Here is a 13742-nt window from a genome sequence, read left to right as displayed (position 1 = left end):
AAAGCAGAGAGGATGTTTGCTGAAATGTGGTGGGCTCTTGATCAGAAACCATGGTAAAGTTTACCTTGGTATACCTAGGTAAACTGTGGGCTAAGGATTGTCAATTAACAGTACAGAAACACACAATATAATATCGCATTAAGACCAAGGATGAGAAGAGAGAAGAGAGGAGATGGAACTTGAAGCTTGTGCCAGGCTAAAGCCCCTACTTCATGATCTTCAAAACAAAACCTGACTGATTTGAACCTTGTTAGAGAGACCTCGCTATTCTAGGTTTTCAGGAAACTTGGGTTTTTAGGGTAAAAGATACATCGGTTAGAAATGTCTTTTTTGCTTAGGGTGCATTTTCTAGAATAGGGAGAGAGTCTCCCATTTATTTTGTGGCATCCCGGGTGCAGAGAGAGGGATTTAATTGCAGCTTGTATGCTAACCTGTATGGTGCAAAAACATAACGGTGTCAGAATTAGCCATTCATTTTCAATTATCATACTTTAATCTTGTTTTAAATTTTCTATTTCAAGAAAAATGGAAAAGTCATGATTTCCTAAGTATTCAATCCAATTGAATATCAAATTAAATTAGTTGCACAAAATGGTCTTAATGAACCACACAATTAGTTGAGTGTCATCTACTGTATCTGTGTCCAATAATAGTGGTTCATATGATTTCTTATTAAACACACCTACCTTTGTAAAGGCTCTCATTTGGGTAGGGAATTTTAAAGTTCAACTAAATAAGATCAAGGATTTTTTTTTTCAAAACAAGGATAGACAGAGAAAAGTTGTATAAAGGCATTAGATCAGGGGAAAGTTATGAAAACATTTCAAAGGCCCTTAACATTCAAACATGAAGACCAGTCTTTAAATACCAAGTATCTTTAAAACCAAGTCAGGGATAAAGCTGTGTAAGGCCACACAGGAAAACATTCAGATATTTCTTTTCTAAGATAAGAAATATTACAAACATTACATTTTTAAGACAACCTTAAGATACATGTCTAAAATAATCCGTTAAGATATTATATTTTTAAGATAACCCGTCTTCCATATTAAAAATTGGTGAAGTCAATTATTAAGAAGCGGAAAATATCCACTGCCTAGATCTGACTGCTGCTCTAAACTGAAACTGATTGAACTGACTGAAATCAAAATGTCCATGAGTCAACAATGTCCTCGTCAATCCACATATTGAGCTTGTATGGAAGCATTAAATCTGATGCAAACCCAACATAGTGCATTTATCAGTCAACACCATCCCTGCTCTCAAGCATGGTGGTGGAATAATTATTTTATGGTTCTGCTTCTCATCAGCAGAGACAGGAAAGCTTATAAAGACTAATGGGAACATAAATGGAACAAAGAACTGGCATATCTTAGAGGAACGTTTACTTCAGACATTAAAATGGAGTAAAATTTTACTTTCCAGGAGGACAATGTTCCAAAAAACAAGACCAAAGCTCCACTAGAGTGGCTTAAGAACAAGAAAGTGAATGTGTTTGAGTCACCTTCTTTAGTCAAAGTCCTGACTTGAATCCTGAGAATCTCTGGAAAGAATTCAAAAGTCATGTCTGAAAGCCATCCCCAAGCAACCTGGGCTTGAGCAAATCTATAATTGGCATAAACTGCACAAAGATGGAGTGCAAAGTTGGAGTTAGAGACTTTTCCAGATAGACTTGAGATTGTAATTGCTGCCAAAGGCATTTCTACCACAGAGTGAGTTCACAGATCTGAATACTCATGCAAGCAACATATTCAAATATTTTGCTTTTAGTTTTGGCTGACATACTGTATACTGTAACTTACTGTATCTTACCCTTAGAAGTTTTCAGCTTGAGCATTCTGTTTTTCCAATAACATCTTATATTTAAATGTGTATTCATCATTATGAAGTTCAAAGAATGGGACACAATAGGAAGGGTCTGAATAATTTTGCAAGACACTGGAATTTCACAAAGCTTATCAGGATAAAAAAACATTCACGTGCAGCATTTACATTATGTTTAAAATTTCCAATAAATTGTATAGTTCAGATTTAATTATATGAAACAGAACATGATCTGATCTGACTAGATATGTTTGAAAGCAATAAATATCACTTGTCTTAAACATGTATAAAAACATAACGTTCAACCAGTGTTCCATTTTGAAAAGAGGAACACCCAACATTTAGGACACCCATAGTTACATTGTGAAAGTGATTAGTTTCACATAAACCTGGTTCCTAAGAAACCTCTAATGAATGCCTGTAATAGCTAATTAATCTGATAAAAATCTATCATTATATTTTCTCTTACCCTTAAGTTAATTTGAAATACATTCTATACTTAGCACCTTAAATCTACAAATACTCTATTATGAAACATTTCTTTTATCTTTTTTAGAGAACTGGTTCTACCGAAACATTAAACATACAATAATCTTATATATATATATAAAATAAAATGCAATAAAACTCCTGCAGGAAAAAAACATTAGAACATCAGTTACAGTATGGATTCAAGATGTCCCAGTCAGTGTAATCTATTTTGCCATTATGAGTAAACGTCTTATGCTACAGGTTGGATGGAAAATTCTATCCTGGTGAAGGCTGTGGCAGGCTGGAGCCTATCCCAGAAACATACAGTAAGGTGGGATTGACAGCACATAGGACATCTGTCCATCATGGGACGTACAGTAGGAGAAATTTAGAAAGGCTAATAAAAGCTAGCCAAGCTGAGAACGGAAGAAACAGGAGCACATGGTGAGAATGATATGAAAACAGGGAGAGCATGAAGAACGCAAATGGACAAGTGCCCAAGTCTGGAAGCAAAACCAGGACCCTGAAGCTGTGAGCCAACAGTTTTACCTACACCATTACCCAGAGTAAGCTTATGTCCATAAAAAGTGCAGTATGATCTGCCTCATTATATACTGTGATATACAGTAGATTAAAAAATAAATACATCTTTTTTTTTTCTGGTTAAATACATTTATCAGTTAGATTTTACACTGAACTTTTAGATTTTATTACAGAATCTGACTAATAATTTTGCTGATAATTAGGTCTTAATATTACCGGATCATTTTTACTCTGTCACATTATTTACTTAATATGTGCATCGCACAACAAAAAAAGACAACAAATTCTGTTCAAAGAAAACCAATGCAGGCTTTAAGGAATGCGACTCTTTTTACTTTATAATATCAACCCTATGTCCTCCTTTTTTCAAGGAAAAAAAAACAGTAACTGGGTTAGGAGGAGTGTCTTGCCTGATATATCAACCTAAAGTCCATGCATCTAAAATTTAAATTTGGACCAAAGTCTGGTTCTTGCCCCACTTCCCTGCTAAGATTTTCTAGAGCCTAGCTACAGTAGTACATGATGTGTTGCTGTGAAAGGAGTGTTACAGTATGTTTCTCCCCAGAGATGGCTGTACTTCAGGGCATTATTGCTGGTCCATCTGGACATCTTCTGTTTGATATCGCTCATTATGATGAAAGGCAGTATGTAAGGGCATGTTGCTTTTTTTGTAATACATTCTACTTTCTATGAGCACAGAGATGTTAACAATTAGTGTTGATCTAAGGTGTTTCAGACATTTACAACTGATGTTTTTCATTTCTTTTTTGTGTTGTTTTCACTTTCATTTAAAAGCTGACATAATGGTTAACAGCACAAATATAACTGCCACAGGACATTTTCCTTCATTCTCCATAGAATCAAATGCCAACAACCCCCAAAGTTACAAAAATGTTGTGCAATTTTGAATCAGGATTCTCATATCCTTGAAAAAATATTGATTCATTATTCATTTTATGAAGAGCTGCCTGGTTTATATTTTTATGTAAGCTCTCAAAGACCTTAATCAATCTATTGTATCACAGTACATTTTGCTTCAAAACAGTAACAAAGCTCTAATGCTAATTCAAAGTCTATTTGTGCATACTTAACACCCCAAAGTCAGACGGAGACACTGTTTGTTGACATGATTATCCAGAGTATGTGGCATGATCCTTAACAATCACTGCAAATGTGAAACATCATTAATAAATTAGGGAAATAGCCTAGTTTACACATGACCTGGAGTGTTAAATCAGCTATTTACATTTTTGTTTCATGTGGCCAATGAAAAAGTGGTCCAAAATGGATGAAAAAGACAAAATTACCCCAAAAATGGAACATTACATGAAAAAAGCAGGTGTTGCAGAAAATAGGAGAAAAGAGATAAAGATACAGTATAGTCTATTGCTATGGAAGATATTTGTAAACTTGTAAACTCAAATTAAAAACTATACTCCTAAAATCTATACCTTTTTGAGAATTGTTCTAGAGATGATGGGCTCTGTCACTGTCACTGTCTTCCTATCTGCAGATTCAATAAACCTGGCTCTATTGATGTTTTTCAAGTTTTCTGATTCTTGGTTTGGAGTCTAACAGTTTTTGGCACTGCAAGCAGGGTTCACTGAGGATGGAGGATGGATCTGTCCCAAGATGGTGACCAGGGGCTTTCTAATTAGAAAGGTGTGTACTATTTTATTTAGCACCCTAGGATAGGGCTTATGGAAATTCACTGGGGTGAGTTCAGGTGAGCATCTAAGTAGATTAACCTGTCAGGGTGGAGCTGTGTGAATGGTTTGTCACTAATGCATGTTGGTCGTACAGTAGGACTACGTGTCGGTGGAACTATGCACCTCACAGCAGGACTGGATATCATTGGAGCTGTGTGTACAGTAGGATTGGCTGTCAGTGGAAATGTGTGAGGTTAAAGTCCTACAGTAGGACCAGGTGTCAGTGGAACTTTGCACCAGACAACAGATCTGGGTATTGTTGCAGTTGTGTGAAGTTTAAGTTGTGCAGTAGAATCGGGTTTCGGTGCAACTGTGTGTGGTTAAACCGTGCAGTGAATGGAATGAAACTGTGCCACACACAGTATGACTGTGTGTCGATGGAGACTTGTGAAGGTTTTTTTTGTGTGTGTGTAGGATTGTGCATATTTTCTAGTCACACTGTGTCTAGTAAAAAGAACTGTGTGCTAACAGTGCACTGTCTGACAGGATCCTATATAAACAAGCAAGATGTATGGGCAGGAGCCACGTACAGTAGAATTGTTCAAAAAAAGGTTGTAAAAACATAGCAATGGCAGTTGGCTTTGGGGTAATACAGCAGCTCCTGGTGCAACATACTGTACAGATGATCTGTTACTGGCAACACGACATGAAAAGCCACCTAGGGTTCTTAACAGAACTCCTGCAGACACTACAGGAGTGGGGGCTCCAAGCTAACCCTCAAAAGGCACAAATTGTGCAACCAGCTGATCTCCCAGGGTAAATCTTTAATAAGCATAATTAATTTATGATCTATTAGTGTCTATTTAACATAATGTAAGTGCACCTGCTACAAGAAATGTTATTTTCCTGATGATAACATTTTCAATTTTGTGTTCACTATAGGTAATCTAAGCAATTTGGACTGTAATAACAATATAGATGCAAAGAATATTAAACATGCCTATGAAGTAAGCTTAGTTATTTCTAACCAGTCTGATTTCAGTGCTGGCCTGTACAGACACAGCACTGATTGAGCAACACAGGGCACTACTATTAGAGTACCTAAGGAAGCACATGTGCGTTTGAAACAAGGAAGTTAATGAGGGGCAAAGAAAAACAATAGATTCTTGAAAGTACAGTAATCCCTTGTCATCCACAACAGTCCTCCTCTAGAGGGCGCTCCTACCCTATTGTATTCCAGTTAGTTTAAGTTCCGACACCTGTGTCTTGTTACCTTTTTTATTATTAAACCTGGCGTCTCTGCTATTCTGGGCTTGGTATTGGAAGACGGACGTCTGAAGGCCCGCCTATCCACTGGGCTCAGGAGATGCCCGAGGGTAAGGCCTTTTCCCCAGGCGTCCTGACCATCTGAGTCTGGGGCTCAGAGCGCCTTGCTCCATTATGGTTTTACCTTCCATGTTCCTGGATTGCTTTTTTGTCTGGATGGATCTCCTAGTACCTGGACCTTGGACTGCGCCCTGATTCCCCTTTTTGGACTTCCATCTGGACTAGATCGCTACGCCCCCCCCGAGCACCGGATCACTGCCGTCACCGTCCCCTGCTCGTCCTCCAGTCCATTCCTTGCCATGTCTTCCCTTTTGTCCTTCTCCAGCCACTTCCGGATTATACCAAATGCATAGGGTCTTTACAACACATTTCACAGAATTTAGGACCAGCTTCTGTGACACTGAATACTCACACAGGAGGTAAACTTCGGAACTTATGGAAAAAATGGGGTTAGTGGAACTCGAGTCACGAGTCAACCTATTAAAATCCTTCAAACATTTTTTTCCACTTACAATAAAGTAAAAAAAATAAATCAGAGCAAAGGACAATACTGTACATTACATTTTGGAAATAATGTTATACTGTAAATGTAAATACTGTAGATTGGCATAACAGGAGAAGGCCCTGTCACCCATACAATGTAGACAGGCTTAGGGGACAGTAAGGAGAACAGAATTAGAAGAGCGAAGGTTGCGAGGTGGGGAGTAGGGCGATAATAGTTCAGACAGGTACTGAGGTGCCAAGTCATGCAGAGCCTTATAGGTGAGCACGAGGATTTTAAAGTCTACACAGAATTTGACCAGAAGTCAGTGCAAGGACTCCAGGATAGGAGTAATGTGGACACTTGCACTAGACCTGGTCAGGATTCTGGTTGCTGAATTATGGACATACTTCAGTTTGTTCAGAGTAGATTTAGATACCCCAACAAGTAGAGCATTACAGTAGTCAATTCGGGAGAACACAAATGTGTTGATCAGCTTTTCAGCCATAGTTAGTGATAGCATAGGGCGTAGTCTAGCAATGTTTCTGAGGTGAAAAAAATATGTTTTGACAGTATGCTGCACATGTGGGTGGAATCTCAGAGGTTAAAATATTTAAGGAAAACCAGGATTTGTCCTGTAATTGGTGTTGGTTGACTACTAGGCGGAGCTCCTCCTTCTGCAACAGAAACAAAACAATTCCCCCAGCACAATGACTGGGGAAGCTGTGTTGCAGGAGTTGATTTTCTTTGGATTATTCATTAAAACATTGTGGATGCACAATTTGGCCTTCCTAAACTCATATTTTAATTTACTTGGTGAAGCAATTTCTCACTTCTCACAGGTGGGTGCTGTAATTCAGTTGTTGATGAAGTGGGTCCCATCCTACATGTACAGTAATTTGGGATCCATAGGATATTAGGAGGAAATGTAGAACTATAATTTATGATGATACAGTAATAATTATTTTTATATAGAACTTTTCCCATGTTAATTAACAAGAAAATGGATGAGAAAACAAAACCTAAACATAAATGGTTATTTACGTATTTAAGTGTACATTCTGTCACTGTGGCATTAATCCTGTTAGTATTCTACCTTCAAAAGGCACATACATGAATTTAATTTATTATCTTGTCCAAAAACCTATAGAGATGTGCTCGTAGATTATGAGTAATTGTTTTTTGCATGACAGATATTGTTCTCTCACGCCCACGGTACCATCTACAGTACACTATTTTTCATATTGTTCCTGTTCTCTTCACCTTGAAACATAAATTTCTGTGCTGTTTCTTTGTACATTTTGAAAGCAATGTTTTGTTCTGTTTTTTTTTTGTCCTTGAAATTTCCAAGGTCTATATGAAAATTTGCACCCCTGTAATCACACAACCAGTTTGTCTTCTCCCCTACCAGTCAATAAATTCACTGGAATGCAGAGTGTTAAATTAATGTATTTATCCCTTCTTTTTAGGTCAACTTTTTACGTTATCTCAGCAATACCATTGCTATGCTGCTGCTACACTATTGTTTTTGGTGGTTGTAAATTTGCTCAACCTTATAAAAGGTTCGGTTTCTTCTTACACTGTAATCTGCATAAAACTGAACACATTCCTATAAAAATATAAACAAGTATACAGTATACTGTATACATCCATCCATTTTTCTATATTGTCGATATTAGTATTCTTTTTATTTAAAATAATCAAAAATTAAAAGATGTACAACTATAATGTGTATACATCTATCATGTGGTGTATTTGTTTATTTTAACACATATCTATTAAAACCTGGGTTTATATTCTTCTTTCACACTCATAGTAAAAATAAAAGCAGAAAATTACTTGTTGAAATCTATAAAGACTTACCAAGTCCTTACTTAAGTATGTTAGTTAGAACTTGTGAAATATTGTAATATCTGATTTTTCTTTTCAGTTTTTACTGACATCCAACGTTTACCCATAAATGTGTGCAATTTGAGCATTCAATTTTAATTAAAATATTTACTGTGTGTAAACACAATTTTAAATTTGGCAAAATGGGACATCATTGGAAGGGGGTGATACGTTCAGAAATATTAGTTCAAAGTATAATTTAGAAGAAAGCCAATTTAACCATGCTTGAGAATTTTGGCAGCAAAATAGGAGTTCCTTGTGAGAAGAAAAATGGGAAGATCAACTTTATTTCAGCACCCCTAATAAAATACTATTACCATGCTGTTCCATGTACACTATGTGGATGTTCCACTGTATAAATGAAATAATTTTCCCCCTGGTGCTCATCAAAGGAAACACTATCTTATTTTTTTTTTCCTTTTTGAAAAACTGAACTTGTCAATTGATGATTTTCTGGAAATACTGGTATTACTCCATGCAGATCAGAAGAAAGACTCAACCCTCTGGTGATGAGCAGGGGCTCAAGAATATGATGATACCCCACCCACAATGTGCAAGTAGTGTGCAAGTAGTGTGGCAAAGAATTGAGATTGTAAGGCAGCATCACAATCCATTGACTGGTCTGTGTCTTATACTATGTCCGCTGGGCATAGCATAAGAGGAAAGAAAACCTTACTCCCCACTGGATTGAATGTGTTAAGAGGGTGGTGTAAAAGGTTGTCTCATGGTTAGAAGGTGGTTGGGTTGTGGGCAGTAAAAAATTTGTGAGCAGTAATAGATAAGAGAAATATTGGTTAAAAGTCAGAGTACTGAGGAGAATCATACATAGTTAGAGTCGCAGTAATTGAAGATTCACCGAGCCGCATTATTAATAGCAGATTTTTTCACGCTATGCAAGCACTTTTCAATTCAAAAGAAAAAAATAAATCTCTCACTAATGAAGTAATTTAGTGCTTGTTTCCCCATATAATATGCTTGTGATCCTTAACCAAAGCCTGAAACTGAAACAGTTTTTAAATTATATTTCTCTCATCCATTTCACCTCTTCACTTGCACTTCTCCACCACTCCCTTGAAAAGTATTTAAATAGCTCTGTGCATCCATTATCAAAAAGTTGCAAATCAGGACACAGCAAAACAAGAGCCTGTGCCTGACTTATGTATACTGTAATGGATGGTGCATGGTAGAACAGAAAGCATATAACAGCTTTCCTGGATGGGATAACATAATTGCAGGACAATGGATAAAGGGAAAACTTGGAATTTGAAACGTAACCAATATGTATGCTTGGGAGGTGGTAGCAAATTGGATTACCTGAGTAAAATCCACACAAACAAGCGGAAAGCATGTGAATTCCATGAAGACCCTGGACCATGGAGCTTTGAGGGTGCAATAATAGTCAACAGATCACCATGCTCTGTGAGTTTTAATAGCCATATATCTAATGTCAAACACTAATAACTATAAAATCCATTTAATCAAAACTGGAGTGAGGGAAGATTTGAATATAGGGAAAAGAAAAATAGTACAATAGTGCATAAATTCAAACAAAGAAGAGGAAAATAGGGAAAATGAAAGGGCCTAAGACCACTACATCACCACACGTAATATTACGTGAATAAAATATGCAACAAGAGTAATGATACAATTTTTATTGTGTGTTGAAGCATCTTCAGAAAATTAGTTAACACTTGCACATTATTTTTTGGTTTAATAAATCAAAGCAATATGGAGCGGAGCGGTGGCTCTGTGGCTAAGGATCTACGCCTGTGACTGGAAGGTTGCCGGTTCAAATCCCGCGGCCGGCAGAGGAATCCTACTCCGTTGGGCCCCTGAGCAAGGCCCTTAACCCCAACTGCTCCAGGGGCGCCGTACAATGGCAGACCCTGCGCTCTGACCCCAAGCTTCTCTCCCTGTCTCTGTGTCTGTGTCTCCATGGAGAAAAGCTGGGGTATGTGAAAAGATGCATTCCTAATGCAAGAAATTGTATAGGGCTAATAAAAAGAAACATTATTACATTAACAAACATTATGTTTCACAATATTATTCAGTTTTTTTCTGTTTTTCAAGTATAAAATACCTAGTAAATATCTATAAGGTAAGACATTAGCATCTGTGGTATATCTCTAGATTATTTTCATTTTTCTTAAAAAAGGATACACACAGTTGAAAATACATCATTCTGACAACTGATCATTGAAAGCTTCAATAATTCAATTTAGAATATATCTGATTCGTGAAGTTTTAAAGTTAAAGAGTCTTACTTTTCAGTAGGTCATTTACAGATAAATTAATTTCAAGGCAGCACTTTTATAACATTTTTTTTTAAATAGAAACCTTTGTAAGTAAATTACTTTACTAATACAAATTGTAATGAGTTTAATGCACATCCTAGCAGTTAAGCAGTTGGACTTTCCTGTTAAAGATTAGGTTAACAGGTTTGGCTAACCAGTAAATGTATGGAGATCCTTACATTTCCATTTCACTAAGTGGAATCAGTTCCCCACCCCCTTAGCCTATACCAGTAATTAGTTTCATAGTGAGAGAGCATTTATTTTCACGAGCTCAGGAGCTCCCAACTGTCACCCTTTGCCAATGGATATGGATGAATCTCGTTCAACTAATAACCCCAATGCAAACATGTTTTTTTCTGTGTCATTTATAAATGTGATACCTGGGAAACACACTAAATTAATCTCCTACTTTTAAATGATTGAGTTAATCAAGAGCCCTGCTACTGTGGCCGAGAAGACAGTTTTGAATTAACTTTCTCTCCAAACTATATTTGCACAGTATGTATGTACTTGGTAATTACCATTTTAACACATTATTTTCTTTTAAAAATTATCTTAATCTACAAGATAGTTTAAAGCTTTTATGGCAGTATTTCTGATCCACTAACATTTACTATGCAATTCTCATTAATATAATCAAATAAAATTTACCTGATATAGAATATTTGGCTGTATTTCTGTTCCTGGTGTTCCTGGTTTTACTGGTGAAAAACAATTTTAAATATTGGAAATTCAAGGTCTTGAATTTCAATGCTGGTATTATCCACACAATAATCAGATTTTTCATGTCTTCTAAAGGTGCCAGGTGTTCAAAACTATTTTATTTAAATATCTTGTTTTTAAAATGTTTACTGCAGGCTTTACTTTACTGAATGGCTTTCAATTTACCTTTTCATGGCACAGAAATGTTTACTGCTTTTCATGTTTTCTTTCCCCTCAGCTTCCTAATTGTAGATTATATATGGTCCTTTCTTGAAAGCAAAAACAATTAAATGTAGACCTTCTTTCTTGGTGCATTAATTATTCATTAAATTTAATTGCAGGTATACCTCTAGTCCAGTCATATTTCTTGAAATGGGAAGACTGCAGTCCCCAAAGACTCATAGCAAAGTAAATGTATTGTATAGCTAGAAATATACACTAATGAATGTTTTGAAACCATAACGTTTAGACAAGAGCTTGGAAGCAAACAAATGGAAATATAATTCTTGATATACTGCATTTACTTCAGAACAAAATGCAATATACAAGAATTGTATTTGCATAAACTTTGATTTTGTTGAAAAATGCTCATAATCATCACCACTACCAACACTGTTAAGAACCACCAAGGCATAATGTCCATTAGTTGCATGAGTTGGCTCTTCCAGTCTTGCCCCTTTTCTCAGTATATTTTGCTTTAAGTTATACCTTTAAAAGCACTTACGTTTCCTAAAACATTTATTTCTCATATAACATTCTGTTGCAGATAAAACATTTAAATGCTGCTCTTTATTGGGTTTGAGGGTTTCTTATTGACAATGGTTGCATTTATGTCCATGGGGTTTAATTCTCTGAAAACCTTTTTAGGACAGTGCCGAATTCATATTTTACCTATTTCATGTAGTATGCAGTTGTAGCCTGAAATTCCCCCTTGGAAAAGAAAACTATTTGAGACCACTTTAGCTTTTGGCTATTTCCCTTGTGTTTTTCATTTTCATGTGGTTGAGCATTTTACCTTTAATGGACAAAAAATATAAATATGCAATGAACATTGACTATTCCAAAAATTGTATTTTTGTTGTTACTCGTCGTTAGCTTGGAGAGAGGGAGAGAGTAAAAACAACAGGATATCGAGATCCCTACCTGAAATTAGTGTTCAACAATGATATTTATGTCTTTATACGGGGGATTATTACCTCTCCCAGAGGGTAGGAGAATATTCTAAAAAGTATGGTTGAGAGGGGTTATCCAAGGTTTTATGTGCAAGATTAATAATAATTCAGGTGGGTAGCTGCGTCAGCATGCGTAGGCTGCAAAGGAACAAGTAATAGGTTTATTCCATGCTGAAAAAAAGAAGAAAGAGAACACAACGTTTCGGCCGTGGAGCCTTCTTCAGGTGTGCACATAAGCCCTGTTAGACATGTTATTGAGTGCAAGGATGCACCTGTAATTTTGCAGCCAGTCCTGATCACATTGTTCTATTTATTTTTGTTCTGCAAGGACAAGGCGTCTCCCCAGCTCTGAATACAAAAGGTTAGAATGCTCTAAAACTCTTACAAGACAATCAACACTGTGTATTCTACATTAAAATTCATTGACAACCTTTGTTGCTCCTTTAAATGCCTTGCCTCCATATTGGTGGTCGAAGTCAATTTACAGTCGATAATAGTACCAAGTTATTTATATTCATTTACTGTTTCAATATCTGTTCCATTAACAGTTACCGAGATGATAGGCGTAGAACATTCCCTCCTAAAATCAATTATAATTTCTTTTATTTCACTTGTATTTAAAAACAGTGAATTATCCTGACACCCATTATAAAAGATCTTCTGTCTGTTTTCGTCGTCATGCAAAAGTCCAATTAAGGAAACATCATCCACAAATTTACTAAATCGAACAGTTGTACAGTGTGAAAAGCAATGGAGACAGCGCACAGCCTTGGGGTTCCCCCGATGCTGATGCTGATGGTAAGAGACTTGCCTAAACTCACTCGCCAATACTGTTGCCGATCAGTCAGTGACGACAGCATACTGTCGCCAGGGAAACTGCAAATTAGATTGCAGTTTAAATAATAACATTTTTCTTAATAAATTTGACTGCTTGTGTGTTTTAACTTTATCACCTTCAGACACCAGTGATTTAATCAAAAACGAGAGTTTTCTAAATTCAGCTTTAAAGGCAGGTGAAAAGCATAGTAATAGACACTGAAAGCTGACAGCACTTTTCATTTTCTGTGTGGGTGTTTGACTTCAAGTCATAGAATACAATATATTTACATTTAATTCCAAGCATCCCAATAAACTATGTTTCTTGATGCTTAAAATATGACATGAAATAAAGTCACTTAAATTGCATTTATTTTGCACTCCAGTGCAAGCCTGAAAGTTAGGCTAAAAGTCAACTAGTGGGAGGAATCACTCCAAGAAAACAACCTGAAAGCCTGGGTCACTGTTCAGATATCCCTCATTACTGTCAGAAACTGTGCAATCACAGAGGCACTATCTCAGCCACTAGGGAGATGTTATTTTTTCTATTTTTGCTTTTAACCAGTATGTTTTC

The sequence above is a fragment of the Lepisosteus oculatus genome, chromosome 6 (assembly GCF_040954835.1).
Source record: "Lepisosteus oculatus isolate fLepOcu1 chromosome 6, fLepOcu1.hap2, whole genome shotgun sequence".
NCBI classification, from domain to species: Eukaryota; Metazoa; Chordata; class Actinopteri; order Semionotiformes; family Lepisosteidae; genus Lepisosteus; species Lepisosteus oculatus.
The sequence above is the reverse complement of the archived record's forward strand: the minus strand, read 5'-3'. Positions refer to the sequence as shown.